At 33.9% G+C, this 15655-nt stretch overlaps 1 protein-coding gene and 1 long non-coding RNA gene across 18 annotated transcripts in view; one reads left to right on the forward strand and one right to left on the reverse strand.

Annotated features, from left to right (window-relative positions):
- LOC133531155 (hemicentin-2) overlaps positions 1-15655 on the reverse strand; it is a 782365-nt gene that overhangs the window by 242049 nt on the left and 524661 nt on the right. The window lies entirely within an intron of this gene.
- Positions 5051-7142, forward strand: LOC133531209 (uncharacterized). Its single transcript, XR_009801502.1, has 3 exons — positions 5051-5192; positions 5599-5656; positions 7028-7142. It is a non-coding gene; the product is annotated as an uncharacterized LOC133531209 (long non-coding RNA).

Here is a 15655-nt window from a genome sequence, read left to right on the forward strand (position 1 = left end):
CAGATAATGAATTGGCACATGTCAAATTCTTCCTACATATATCTCTCTTATACAGAATGACATTTTTATGTTTGACCATACGCAGAGGGGTGAATATGTGGGTCATACTGACCAACTTTTACTATGGGGCCAACCCCAATATCGCGAAAAGAAAATCAGCTGTTCTATAGAAAACATTGACATATGATTCACCAAAATGTATGAGACGGCAGACTTCTTTTTTGTGATTTCGGAATTAGCCCCATAGTAAAAGTTATTTGGTATGACCTACATATCCACCCCTCAGCGTATGGTCAAAGATCAAAATTTAAACCTATATATATGTTTATTCTGTTTATTCTGTTAAGTCTACCCTTAGTGCAATTTTAGTGTTGGCAATAAAACTGTTTCTTAAATATTAATTATTTTGACGAGCGCTTGATATCTGAATCAGGCAATTGAACTTTTTATAAAACGTTTGCGGTTTTATTTGAACAAGCACTTATACTCAACAGCGTCTATTTTTTTTTTTCAAAGAGAATCGTACGGTATAAATGCGAAATGATTCAATGTATCCTACTCAACGGATCAAATCATTACGATAAGTAACGAGATAATTCAGATAACGACAACTTAACAGGTCGCTTCATTAAACCATTACAAAAAAACTCGCTTTTGAAAATTCTGAAGGGACCACGCCTAAAATACGTATAAACCGGAAAAATGTTTGAAGACATGTTGAAGGCTATGAATCATACTAACCGCGATGGTATTTAGATTCTACTGTTATTATTTTTGTTAAGGTTACAGGTTATACAAGTATATGTTCTTCCATGAAACATGTGCTATTTTATTTGAGCAGATGCTTAAACATAAAATGAATAAAATTGGTATATTTACGACATCATTATTTTGTACGTATTGCATTCGAGTCGTACTATGTAAGGGGATTTCAATGTATCCTACACAACGAATCGAATCATTACGATAAATAACGAGATACTTCAGTTAACGACAACATAACAGCAAAAGCTTCAGATACTATAGTAATAGCTAGGAAATTGGAAAAAAGAATACAAGCGCCTGATAGCTCAATCAGGCAATTGCACTTTAATAAAACTTTTGCTGTTTTATTTGGACAGGCGCTTTTATACATAGAGAGTCGTACTGTATAAATGATATTTTCAATGTATCCTACACAACGGATCGAATCATAGCGAGCTACTTGAGTTAACGACAATCTAACAGCGTTCGCTTCGTTAACCCGTTCGGTGCTGGCGTTGCGTTCTAACCCTCTTTTTGCTGTCTGGATTGCTGTGCCGTATTTCTAAGCAGCGATACAGCCGTTTCCAATCAATAGAAGAACATCTCGGGTTCCGGATTTAAATCCTGATAGGGGTATTTATTTGTGTGTTCATCACAGATATTAAATTTGTTCCTGACTTGTTTTCTATGTATTTAAGTAAGTATATATAACTATATCTGTCTATTACATATTGACTGCCAGCGACCCGCTAGGCGGGTGCTCTGTTCGTATGTGTTAAATATATCGTTATAGGGCTTACTGTGGGGCTAGCTAAATTTTGTGTAAGATTGTTTCATAATGTTTATTTATTTATTTTATTCCTTAAACACATCATGGCCAGATCATAGAATTTTCATTTTGATTTTCGTATCATGAAATAATCAATTCTAATATCTGGCCACGAACATTATAATTATATAAAAAAAAATTATATAAAATACAAAGCAAAAAATATAAAGTATATACCGACAAATTATAAACCTACTTGAAGTTGGATAAAACTAATTTACTAAAACGTACTAAGGTAATTTATTTGCATCACTTTGCATTATTTTATTTTACCTATTATCTTTTTACGATGTTCTGGTTATTTCGTTTTGCGTTTGAAAGAATTCAAATATTTAATTATTAAATCTTTTTTGTCATATTTCATATTCCATTTATTCGTTGTCAAAAAGTTCTTTGTATTAAAAAGATTTAATAAGTATCGAAACTCGATATTTTTTAGTAAGTAGGTACCTTGAATATTTCACAAGAAAATTGATGGCTAAATACTGATTTTCATTACAAAATAAAATAAATTAAATATATAACATGCATTACTAATAAATTTTCATCACAAAAGAAAATGTAAGTAACGTATTCTTTTCGAAATAAAATGTGTTCTTTTGTTCTCTTTTACATCTTACTTTTCGGATTTCTTTTGAACATAATTTATTTTTAGAATTAAATAGGTAAGTATTGAAGATAAATAAATATTGTATTCTTATACTTTGTTAGTTACTCGTAAATGTATATTTTAGAAAACGTTCTAGTCAACCAAATGCATGTCTGCTTTGGATGCCCATAAAAATATAGTACATTGTGCAACTAGGGGGGAAGTGAAATATTGCTTACTAAAGTTTATAAGTGCTCGATAGCCGCAGGCTGGAGTGAATTAAAGACTCAAGCTTGCAATACATAACCTAGGGTACCGCCAGCAGCGGGGCAGGGCCCAAGCTGTCTATGGTCAGGGCCGCAGAGAGAGGAACCGACGCGCCGTGTCCAAGATTACCGCCTTCTGCATCTGACCCTTGATCCAGCAGCGAGAGTCTCCCTAGGTGTTGTCGAAACTCTTCGCTATAAGACCGTTCGCTGACACGACTATCGGAACAATGATCGCCGAGACAACGTCCCAAATGACGGTAAATCTCATCAGCCAAATGTTTTTTTTTTTTTTTTTTTTTATATTATAAGACATTATTACACAAATTGAAATGTAGGTACTTTCTGAACTTGTCCTTCTCTGCTTTCGCGAGATTCTCATCATGGGGGATGGTGACGTCGACGAGCGCGGCCCGGTGCTGCGATCGGTCTATCAGCACGATGTCAGGCTTAATGGCTACAATATATTACTATATTATTATTATGTTATGTAGTTTTGGTATTGAAATTGAAATTAGTCATAGCTATAAAATAATAGGTCACACTCAATAAATCAACTAACACATAAAATAAATGGGCAGGTATATGTATACTATAACAAACAGCGTAGATTTAAAAATATGAACAAAAATATGATTGTATACAAGATGGATATTCAAAAAAAAAAAAAAAAACAAATTTTAACTACTTTTCATAAATATCTTAATTACATAATTGTATTTCTACTATCTTATCTGTTTTCTCATTATGAAAAATATAAATATTTGATTACTGTATTGAGATCATAAATAATAAAAGTATTTGAGATAATTAATGATGCATAATTCCATTTTTATATCATGGAAAAATTATAATTACAAAAGTATGTCCATAATAACTTAGTTTTCAACCTAACTAAACATCCGTAGTAAATCAATTAATTTAAATTAAATAAGCTACCTACATAATTACGTTCAAGTGATAAGACCATTAAAAACAGTAATTAAAAATTGGGTAGATGGCATTATTAGGAATTGAGTTTTAAAATAGTTTAATTTTTTTTCTGTTAAATTAAAATATGAAAGTCATTAATTATCTAAGAATCGTCGTATTTTCGATTTGTTATAATAAGAAATTACTCGTTTGATAAAGTTTACTAATTTATTACTAATTATATTTTGTAAATTTAGTACATAAGTCTACTTATATACTTACTAAGTATTCAAGAATATATTAACAAATATCGATAAAACATTAATCAATAAAAAGTAGGTCCAAAATGAATTCTGAAAAAAATTAAAACTAGAAATAAACCTAAAAATTAAATGAATTATAACAAAGTAACTGTATATCAAAAGCCCTAGGTCCCGTTTCGACTGTCTCCTGATCCAAACGTGTCAAAAATGCTAGCGGCATTGCCGCGTTGCACAGCCAGCGATATTTATAAAGATATTTAATATTACTATCACAGGCATACTAACTATTGTTTTTTTTTTTTTTTTTTTTAACAGTAAAGCACAAATTTCCTTCACTAAAAATAATATAATTATTGACGTGAAAATTAACATAAAATAAGGATTAGGTATAATCATATCTCATTTATATTTGGAGATTTCTATCGGCCTGATTCGACCTAGATACGTCAAACGTTTTTGTTTCATTGTCACTTTTGAAACTGACATATCTAATCCATATCGTATCTTTAGCAAATGTTTGACGTATCTTAAGTCCGAATCGGGCTATATAGATGCATTTACCCTGCCAAGCTAAACACATGCAATGTTATATATAAATCAGAAAAATAAACGAATAAATTCAGTTTATGTGACAAGAAGAAAATGGTAAGTAAATATTGGCATACGAATGAAAAATTTTACTTTTTTAGTGAGTTAATTAAATACCTACGCAATTAATTCATTTGTCTGATTTTTTGACAAATAGAGGTGGCATTTTGTTTGCTATAATTAATTTTTTGTTATATAATATTTAAAAAAACATTTCGAATGGTTTTTGTTGATTTATATGTTATTTTATTTATGAATTGTCATGCGCTCTTTCACGATAAGACCGCCGTTTCTCTTACCTCTAGTTTTATGTTTTTGATTGATACCTTTTTATTAAGATTTTGCATTAAAAACTAGAGTCGGACCACGCTAAGTTTTCATGCCAAGTTTTCACGTCAAGTATGGAGGTTATAGATATGTATAATATTATGGACAAGTTTTGCAAATTTATCGTTTTCAGAGTCTAATATCAGGGTGTTTAGCCTCCCGTGTACCCAGAAGTGCTCCGACAAAATCAATACATACCAGAATTGCCTATTAAGTATTAATTGAATGTAAATATTTTTTTTCCTTTTTTATTATGGAACGTACCAGATTACAATGCGTTAGCGCATGACTTGCCTCCCAACCACACAACACATGGTCCTCAGAGGTGGTTAATGATGTAAACCTTAAAGTGCAAATGTCGCAAGTGACGTTGTCTTAGTTCGAATTTTTAATTTCGCGGTGAATGATGGATGGTCAGCGGGCGCAATTGGTAACGCGTTGAACCGGCAATCCAAAGATGTGGGTTCGAGTCCCATTTGGCCAGAGTTGATCATCGTTGATTTCTTCATTGTGATTGACATCTGTATATGCAATTTATTATTTGAATATTTTCAGCGGTTTCAACTATTTTTCTTATTCATATGCCTGATCGGGGCCTTCGCAATGCCCGTCGAAGAGGAGTCCAGGAATGCTCAGACACCTGATATTGATATCACAGCGTTAACTATTAAACCGTGAGTTTTTATTACAAGCTTTTATTTAACTTGCCCTGTTAGTTTGTATGGGACAAATCTTGCAAGTTAAATTTGACCCACTTCCCGGTTTCCGATGAAGCTGAAAATTTGCATACATATGTAAGGGTAACAATGCAATATTATGGTACCATCAAGCTGATCTGATGATGGAGACAGGAGGTAGCCATAGGAACTCTGTGATAAAACAACGCAACCTAATTGTGTTTGGGGGTTTTTAGAATTATTGTCTCTATGAGTATTAGTTGCATGTGGAAAAAGTACAGTAAGCGATAAAAGCTTGTACCATTTTTTTTATCAAAAAAATATTTATTTATTTACTTTTTATTTTTACAGCATATAATATTTTTACAGCAAATAGATATTTTTTTACTTTTTATTTTTACAGCATGTCTCGTAGCGCCGAAGATATGCGTAAAGCTGCTAAAGATACCGTAAAGACTGGAGTAAGGAATTACAGTTTTTTTTAAATAATTAATAGTAGTTGCCAATAGGTGTACATGTCAGCGGCCGATCGTAAAATTAGGCAGATTATGAAATTCCTAGGCATATAAACGTGAAAATCTTTGTCTCGCTCCCTGAGTCGACGAAGCCCCGCAACGCGGGGTCTATATTTCAGGCATCTGATGCAACCTAACGAACCTATCCTACCTATCTATTGTTTTAATGTTACTACCGTCAAAACATTACAAAGGAACATTACGATCAGCCTGATCTTACGATCTGCCGCCGACATACTATATAGGTATTATAGATCAACTAAACAAAACAGAACAGGTCCTGTTTTCTTTCTGAATTGTTTTTGAAGTGAAAACTTCTTTAGCGGCGCTGTGCACTTTTAGTAAAGGGGAAAAATGTTAAACTTGTGACAGATCACGTGACCGAGAGATTTGACGGATTGAAAATTCGTAAGACGGACGGACCTGCAGTCGTATTATGGATGGCGTTATCCACATGATAAAATAACTATCACTCTTTAACACCACAGGATAGAAAGTGACGGACATAATTTTATCACGCTGTCACGTAGACAAGAACGATCATAATATCCGAACTGATCGAAAAACTGTTACCATGTCATTGAAGCCAGTAGAGTAGTCATTGAAATTATGGACGGAAGTTGATTTTTCTGAGATAAAAATTTTTCGAGGTTAAATAATTGTAATAGTTCTGAAGTGTTAATTTTTTAATGTAATATAAATTGTCATGTTTGTGTACGATAGCGCAATAAATGAACATTGTATTTTACTTTAAATGATAGTACTTTTATACTGATAATTAAAGCAATTCATGCAAAATTATTCCCTAACCATTACAAAATATCAAAAATGCACAACGTTAATATTTAAGTTTTCACTTCTACCGGCACTCCCGGAGTGCAGCCCATTGTTTTTTTTTATAAAGATCAATAAAGAGTATTAGTATTGTATTGTATTGTATTGTCAACAATAAAATAAAAGAAAACATGGAGTAGGAGAGCTGATATTATAATCTCGGTAAGGGAATTTATATGTGTATTATTATTTATTTATATAATAATTATCCAAATAACATAATGTAAATTTCGAATACCACTCAAGTGATACTCTTCTCTAAAATAAGGACGCTAATCTTGAAGAATTTCGTTCATTACCGGCATCTCCTTTGTCTTTCGCACGCGATTAATTGTATTTTTGACCCGCCCATAATGTCGACTGTCAAAGCTACTGTGCGAGCGAGATCTGTCTGTGAGGTAGGAAATGGCAGCTGAATGCACGAAGTTCTTCGTTTTTAGCGTCCTTACTTTAAGTTAACTAATCGTATATTTGGTTTTTCAGGGCGATATGGTGGCATCGGTTCTAGGATGATAGGATTTGGCAAACTAATGAAAATTATATGCAGTGACGTGTGTGTGTTTATTTAACGACCACGTAATAAAAAGTGGCAAATGAATTATGATTTTCATTATTTTATTATGGGCTTTATCATATTTTCTACGACAAAAGTAAGTATTATTAAAAATAAGTTCATTTTTATAAAGTGAAATTTAAGTTATTTCATAAAATAATTTGATTTGTTCCCTAGGCACTTTCAACCCGGAGGTCGCGGGTTCAAACTCCGGCTCGTACCTATGCGTTTTTAAGAACTTACGTACGATATACTAGTCGCTTTTCGGTGAAGGAAAACATCGTGAGGAAACCGGACTAATCCCAATAAGGCCTAGTTTACCCTCTGGGTTGGAAGGTCAGATGGCAGTCGCTTTCGCAAAAACTAGTGCCTACGCCTTTTGGGGATTATTTGTCAGAAGAAGAAGAAGAATTTAATTTGTTCCTTAGTTGGAAGTTCATTTTTGTTTTATTTCAACTTCAACTTCAACTCAATTTTTTTTTTATCTTACCGCATTTGGATTTTAATACATAAAATAACAGAAACTAAAACTGTAAGTACTGTTCTTAGAGCCAGATTATGATTCAATTCAAGATATACATCGTGGGCCGACAAAACCCGACAGATTTTATCCACGCATACCTGAGGCCATAAGAAGTTACATATGTCAAATTCGCAAATAAAATTTGCCGAAAAAAAATTGTTTTGCGTTTTCTACATAAGACACGTTACTTATTTTTATACATTGGCGATAAAAACATTACAACGAATAAGTAAAGTTCATTTATTTATTTACAGCCACAAATAGCGAGTTTCTTTTTAAACAATCTGTCAGTACGTTGCAGCCAAAAAGGCGTTTCTCACTAAGTTATTCCAGAAACAATTTTTCACTAAAATTGTCATTATCTCTAAAACAAGACCGATTTCGGAAACTTTGTATGACATTTTAGTCTTTAAATGCGGTCTAGAATACGCCGGGTTAAATCTGACGGGTTTTGCCAGCCCACGGTGTATATAGGCAGTCTTTAATTTAAGTAAGTATCTATATAATAAGCCTTTTCTCAAGTATTTACACAAAGGCCTCTTTTAGTTCGTTGGTTCAGTTGATAAGCAATTTTGATCGAACTAAAAGGTTGAAAGAGAAAAATCTTTTCAACTCCAGGCGGTTTATAGTACATTGTTAACCAAGGAATAAAAGGCACTCATTTATGTCGAGGTAGTTTGGTGGTCGAACGCAGTGAGATCGTCAATAGTCCGAGACTGTAATGATGCCTGGCGCCGTCATCGATGGCGTATGCTGAAGTGTGACTTTGTACAATGTATTGCACATTGGGCGGCACGAGGTTAAAAATATGGCTACTTAAGTATTTTTTTATAGAATTTCTTGAGGGTACTTTCAATTAAGCATTTAGGTTAAAAAAAATCGTTATGGAATGGGGAGTTAAATATTAGAATGACAATTGTATAAAAAAATCATTTAAAACCAAATTTCAATTGCTTATCCGAAAAAAGTTTAATGTAAAAAAGTTTGCTTATCCTAGTGTCAACGACCGGTCTGGCCTAGTGGGTAGTGACCCTACTTATGAGCCGATGGTCCCGGGTTCGAATCCTATTAAGGGCATTTATTTCTGTGATGGACACAGATATTTGTTCCTTAGTCATGGTGTTTTCTATGTACCTATATACGTAAATATGTATATCGTCGTCTAGTACCCATAGTACAAGCTTTGCTTAGTTTGGAGCTAGGTCGATCTGTGTAAGATTGTCGCCATATATTTATTTATTTTATACAATGCAAATATGGACGTTTTTACGGTACCCAAGTGTCTTCTGACACAAACAAAATACATAGTGTTTTGTTGTATATTCAAATCGCTATCGATGGCTGGCGCCGCTCCAGCAGGATGTTTGTCTGTCTGTCCGGCCGGTGCCCGGAACTAGAGATGGGAACATACCTAGGTAGATATTTCTTCAGTAACATTCCCGGTAAAATTTCTCTTATTTAGAAAAACATACGTGGATTTTGTTTATTACGTTATAAAAAAAAACTACGATTAGCTACACAATATTTTCGTCAAACTGAAGGCAGTTTGTTGGCGAATAGTTCGCTCTCAAATTATTATAAGTACTTGTGTTACATTTCTAAATGTAAGAATCCAACGGTATATTACGTTGGAAATAGATGCCTCGACTTTACTGTCCAAGCCCCTAGATCACGCGGCCGCGGTAGGCCTAAGAAGCGCTGTCTGGACGTCGTGACAGCGGACATGGGAGAGAAAAAACTCACATCTGAGGATGCCGAAGACCAGGCAAAGTGGAGAAGATTGAGTAGGAAAGCGGACCCTGGCGCTAGGCCGGGAAAACCCTAGACTGAAGACTGCATATATTTTTTAATTACTTGAAAAATTTAAAATATACCACCAAGCGAGATTTGAACGTGCACTCTTTCGGGACCCAGTTAATCTATTAATGTTAAGTATGTGGTAAATACATGTAAGGACATTGATGAGTGGGAAAAAATATGAATTCTCATGTAACGATTTTTTCTCATTATTTGAAAGCTTAAGTTGTCAGATTAAAATAAGTAATCTAAAGGTGACGTTCAAACTGCATTACTGTTGCGATAGTGACGTTCGTCGCCGCATTACAGTAGCGGTTATGACGTCCATCGTCCATTCCTTACCTCATTTTATAAAGAAAATCGATAGATTCAGCGGCGGCAACATTGATGCCGCAACAGTAATGCAGCTGCAGTTCTGAATGTGATGTTTATCCATACCCGCCAAAGCGCCCCAGTCATGTACCGTACAGCGAATATTTTCCATGCTTGAAGAAAAATACAAACGTAGAAGTTTTCCCGGTAATTCACTAAGTTTAATATTCCCGGGAAAACTTCATGGCACATCACATATTGGGACATGACTACCCGGAACCGATGAATTGGCACCACACTGTATTGAAACTTTAAAGATTACTGGTGCCAACCATTTTTACGAGCAGAACTGCTGTTGGCTATTTCTTATTGTCAACATTGTACATTGTCGCTGGCGGTTTTAAAGTCGAGAGACACAGGGATGTTTTAAAAAAGAAAAGCGGTAGTATTAAATTTTCTAGAAAACTGCATCAATAGATTTTTAAGAATTACACCTTACCACAAGGACAACAAACAAATTCGCTCTCATTTTTAAACGGCATAAAATAACATTCAACTACTTTTCCTAGACTTATATCGACGGGGATATGGACCGTCTTGTTGTTGTTTTCGAGCTCGAATACAATATAAAAGGTAATCACCACGTAATCACGGTCCATATCCCAGTCCATTTAAGAAAAGTGAAACTAACCGTGAATCATTCAAAACTATTAACAAGTTTTCATTGCTAGAATTATAATAGTACATTGTGATATAAGTGTGCTAAGTTGGGCATTACACACGAGGCGATATTGTGTGCGCGAACTGCAAGCGAGCGCGCAATAAGATAGCCGATGTGTGTAATGTTCAATGCACATGCGTTTCATACGATTTTTTTTAACGCAATTGCGAATAACGAGAAGAAAAAGAAGAACCTTTCATAATAATCAAATTTTAATTGTTAAATCTGTTAGTAAAAGTCTTGCATCTGTCATACTGCCTGCCGCCCCTCGCCCCGCCGCTGGCTCCCGCCTGTCCACGTTGTAAAATCTGTTCGACCAATTTAAGAAGACTCAGTTTCCATACATATTATTAGTAATCAGTTACCTTCTTAACTCAGTCGGATAATATAAAGAAAAAACATGAGTGTTATAATAATTATATTGAAAAAGCACGCGTGCTTAATATCTAGGATTATGAGCCAAAGATCGGTGGAATAAAAACGCCGTTTTGAGCAAGTGTGTTGAAATAAATATTTACGGGCACAGGCTTTAATTTTGATTTATTCATGGTTCTATTTAATTTAGTTGTCAATACTGGTGGTATGAAATATTCAATGTAAATCATCTAAATGGCTCAACTATTAAAGTCCATGGCTATACAAGGAAATTAGAGCGAGTAGAAGTTTGACATACAATTAAACGTATTTATATTTAAAAAAAAGTTTTCCGTAATACGCGACCATCTCGCTCACTCCTACCCGCAGTGAGAGTGAGAGAAGAATACGAACCTAAGGGGACTTAAACACCACATGAAAATAGTTACCTGACTTTTCGTAGCATCTGTCATGCCGACACTTTTTTTCGTTCGTCGTTAATGTCAATGTACGATTTACATTAGCATCTTGGCTAAGGCTCTCAAACTCTCAACGCTATCTCGATAATTTTTCGGTGCGTGCGCGATAAAACAGTTATATGGGATCAATATCGAATCAGCAATAGATTTTAGAAGTCCAAACGCCGCTTCAGTTCAAACAGTTCGAGTAAATATGCTCTGTGTACTTAATATCGGATTTATTACCCTGTTTGAGCCAATATTTACATTTATTACAAATAAATCGTAATAATTTGGATTAAACTCCATATAAAATGTTAGCAGTTGGAATTTTAAATGGGCTATTGGATTTAACGATAATGTTTACTGTTGAAACTCATAATAATATTGTATTTATTTAATACGCATTATTAAATTGAAATCTAGAAAGATAATAATTAAAAATGTATTTACTCCAGCCTTGGAGGATGTACTAACCGGAGTCGCCTTTAAGAACTTATTAACCCTCAGTCGAAAACCTCAGCCAATGGTAATATGTATTGTATGGACTGACGTTTATCTGACATGGCTATTTGTATTTGTAATCGGCAGACAGTATTGTATAGAAAATTACAGACAAGGCGTCTCCAGATGTTAAATCCTCCAAGACTCCATCCTTACTCCAGTACTTCAATCTTTAAATAAAATTTAATGAGTGATAGTAGTATATAATAAAAACAAAAAAAGTTGTTTATATCACTGTTGCGTGTTATGAAACGAGCTAAAAGCGAGTTTCATAAAAACATCACACGAGTGCTTTAATTATATACAGTTCCATACACTGCTTTATCTACATACCCATTATAATTATGCTCTTTATGATGTATTTAGGAACCATATGTTAAGGCCGCCATTGCGGAATTTGATTTGACTCAATAAAACGTCACCTTGATGATACTAATAATAAGCCCAAATGAAATTCGTGTGTGTTTAATAATGATATTCAATTTGAATATCATTATTAAACACACACTCACTCACTATCATTATCTTTTCAATTCAATTAAATTATTCAATTTGAATATCATTATTAAACACACACTCACTCACTCACTCACATTATCTTTTAAATTAGTTAGTAATTATTTATTCAGTGAGCGAGTGAGAGATTTATCCAGTTAAATATCATTATTAAACACACACTCACTCACTCACTCACTAATTGTAAGTTTCTTCTCAGTTTATCAATCTCTTCGTAATTAAATTAACTTAACTTTTCCTCTTATACTAAGTTTTAATTAATTAAATAAAGTAGCTCTGGATAATATCTACCAATGTCATCTGCATTCTAGGGCTCAAGTCACAGAAATAGCCTTGTATTTATGAGTCGGGTTTTTTTTTTCTATTGTCAATAAATTTATTTTATTTTATTTTATTTATTGAAACACTTTCCGCAATATTAACATTTTCACGGATAAGGTAATTGTGTAGCTAACAGATTAGTAACTATGCTCTTTTTATAGTATCGGATCTGAAGATAAAACCTACTCACAAATACAAATAATAATCGCTCTTATTATTTCCAGATTGACCTGTCCTTCATAACTACACAATACAAACAATTTTGAATCCTGCACCCAGGAACTAGAAATCATATTCCACTGACATTACATTTGAATGAATAGATCTGTAAATAAAGCATCATCGTATCTCCGTTTCCCGCGCAACATAAAAATGAATTCTATATTATACGTTTAAGGTGAAAAATTGATTGTAGATATAAATCATGAGAAGAGATTTGGAGATCTTGAGATATTCTATTGACATTAAATTTCAATTTATCACAGGCTTTCAAATGAAGATGAATCGAGACGGCCATGAGATATAGATTTGGAAGAGAAATATTGAATTTATGGATTATTTAATGTGATATTTCAATGGTCTACAGTTTTGCAATAAATACAATGCCTTTGAAGAGCAGAGGCGAGTGGAACTAGTGCAAATGGAGCAGCCTGTATCGAGTAAGCGGGGACCAGTACCCCTAGTGTAAATAAATTCGATTACGAAACGTGACGTACGCGTTTGCGTTTAGTCTCATTTTGTATGTGATTTAGAAAGAGCGCGCCAAGCGGGACGTTTTGGAAACTCAAAATCCTATACAAAATGAGACTTAACGCAAACGCGTTCGTCACGTTATGATGTCGATTAAATTTACACTAGGGGTACTGTTCTTGTTTTGCTCGGCCGGCCGGTATGATAACAGACGCGCTCAGTTTGTGATATTTGCAGTCATAATGTAATTTACGAATCAGATGTGTATGTGTATTGCATTGTATAGCTAATTATTAAATACTGCGGAATGGAGTATCAAGACAAACCATTGTGGTTTAACGGTACTTTTTGATCAAATATTCTGTATTTTTTTATAGGACATTATTTCACAAATTGACTAAGTCCCACAGTAAGCTCAATTAGGCTTGTGTTGAGGGTACTTAGACAACGATATATATAATATATAAATATTTTATAAATACTTAAATACATAGAAAACACCCATGACTCAGGAACAAATATCCATGCGCATCACACGAATAAATGCCCTTACCAGGATTTGAATCCGGGACCATCGGCTTCATAGACAGGGTCACTACCAACGAGGCCAGACCGGTCGTCAACTGTGATTTATTGTGATTTATCTGTAATAAATAAAATAAAAAAACTCGACGCGAAGCGTGACGAGTTATAGGCTGGACCACCTACGGTCAGAAACTAGAATTTTGCGGTGAGTGTGTCCGTACATGTACTGTAAAATTAGGCTACGTCAGCCACCTGAGAGCTCATGATCGTCGCTCTCACTAGCCAGCACACACTCCTCGCTGAGGCCGAAACCAAAAATCCATAAGGATTTAGTTTTTTGCCATTTGGCTACGGAACCCTAAAAAGTGACAGTACGCTTACCGCTGCGTTAACCGCGTAAAACAATATAATGTTATTAGATTATCTAGTGTAATATATCCTTTTTACTACATTCCGTTGATCATGCGTTCAACAATTTTAATAATACTTTCCGAAACATGACATATTTTCTTATAAGCCTTATATTATCTTTTTTTTAACACTTAAAACACAAACCGTGTAACATCCATCTCAAAATTTTAATTCCGACTGTAACTAAGATCTCATTTTGAATAATTCTATAACACTCACTTCATTCTAAACTAGACCTTCCAAGTAAGACATAAAGTCTGAATTTGTAAAATGTTTAAGCGTGAGTTATGATGTTTCATAAGCCGTAAGGCTGCATTTCAAAAGTGCATGTCTTACACCTGTGGTTTTGAAAGACACGAGCGTGTTAAGTTTTCATAGTATGAAATGCCGTCTTTTAAGGAGAGTGCACATGAACAAAATGTTTCTTTTGAATGTCATACAACAAAAGGGAACAAAAAAAACGTAGCTAAAGCTTCGCATGTAGTTGTTATAGTTTTAGAAAAACGCTTTGAATATAAATATAGTATGAATAAATATAATTAATTTAGATTATCTTGCTATTTATATAAATTTATTATTGACGATCATAATATAGATTCTTATAAATTGGCAATAATGTAATTTGTACTATAATCATATGCTGTGAAATAAATAAATGGAATCTAATAGAAATGTAAAAAAATTATAATATATTTGATAGCAAAGAAAATAATGTGTCTGCAACCACAACGTTCAATTTAAGAATTTTAAATAAAGTACATCTATTCGAACCATTCAATACTTTAACAACATATGTAAAGGTAGTAAAAATACCATCAGTGCCTAACTATGAAGCCGATGGTCTTGGGTTCGAATCCCGGTAGGGGCATTTATTTGTGTGATGAGCACAGATATTTGTTCCTGAGTCATGGATGTTTTCTATGTATACAACACAAGCCTTCTTGGCTTGCCGTGGGACTTGTTCAATGCGTGTAAGAATGTCTCTATAATATTTATTTATAAAAAAGGAAAAAAAAGAAAAGTGCAGTCGACAAAGTCAAAGTTACTTAGCTGAATCTCCTGATTCTAATGTTCGTTAGACTGTTGAAATATATTAATAATTCCATGCCGCTGATTGACTCGATATATTGTTCAACGCATATCGTTTGTGTCGTTTGTTTAATGTGATAGACGAAGCGTTGAACGCATGCGATCACGGAATGTAGGGAAAATTATAATGCACTAACCGCTGCGTATACGGTTATTAAATTATATCATTTAAAATGGGTGTGCGGGAAACGCATTGCGTTTGACGCTGCATTTATCCCATATAATAACCGCGCGCTTTAGGTATACATTTAGCATGGCTCCAAAACTTGATTGTATTTTAAAGTCTAAAAAATAACTAGTACAACTATCAACTTGTTACTTATTTTGTAAGTTCGAT

This window comes from Cydia pomonella, chromosome 24 (assembly GCF_033807575.1).
Source record: "Cydia pomonella isolate Wapato2018A chromosome 24, ilCydPomo1, whole genome shotgun sequence".
Classification (NCBI taxonomy): domain Eukaryota; kingdom Metazoa; phylum Arthropoda; class Insecta; order Lepidoptera; family Tortricidae; genus Cydia; species Cydia pomonella.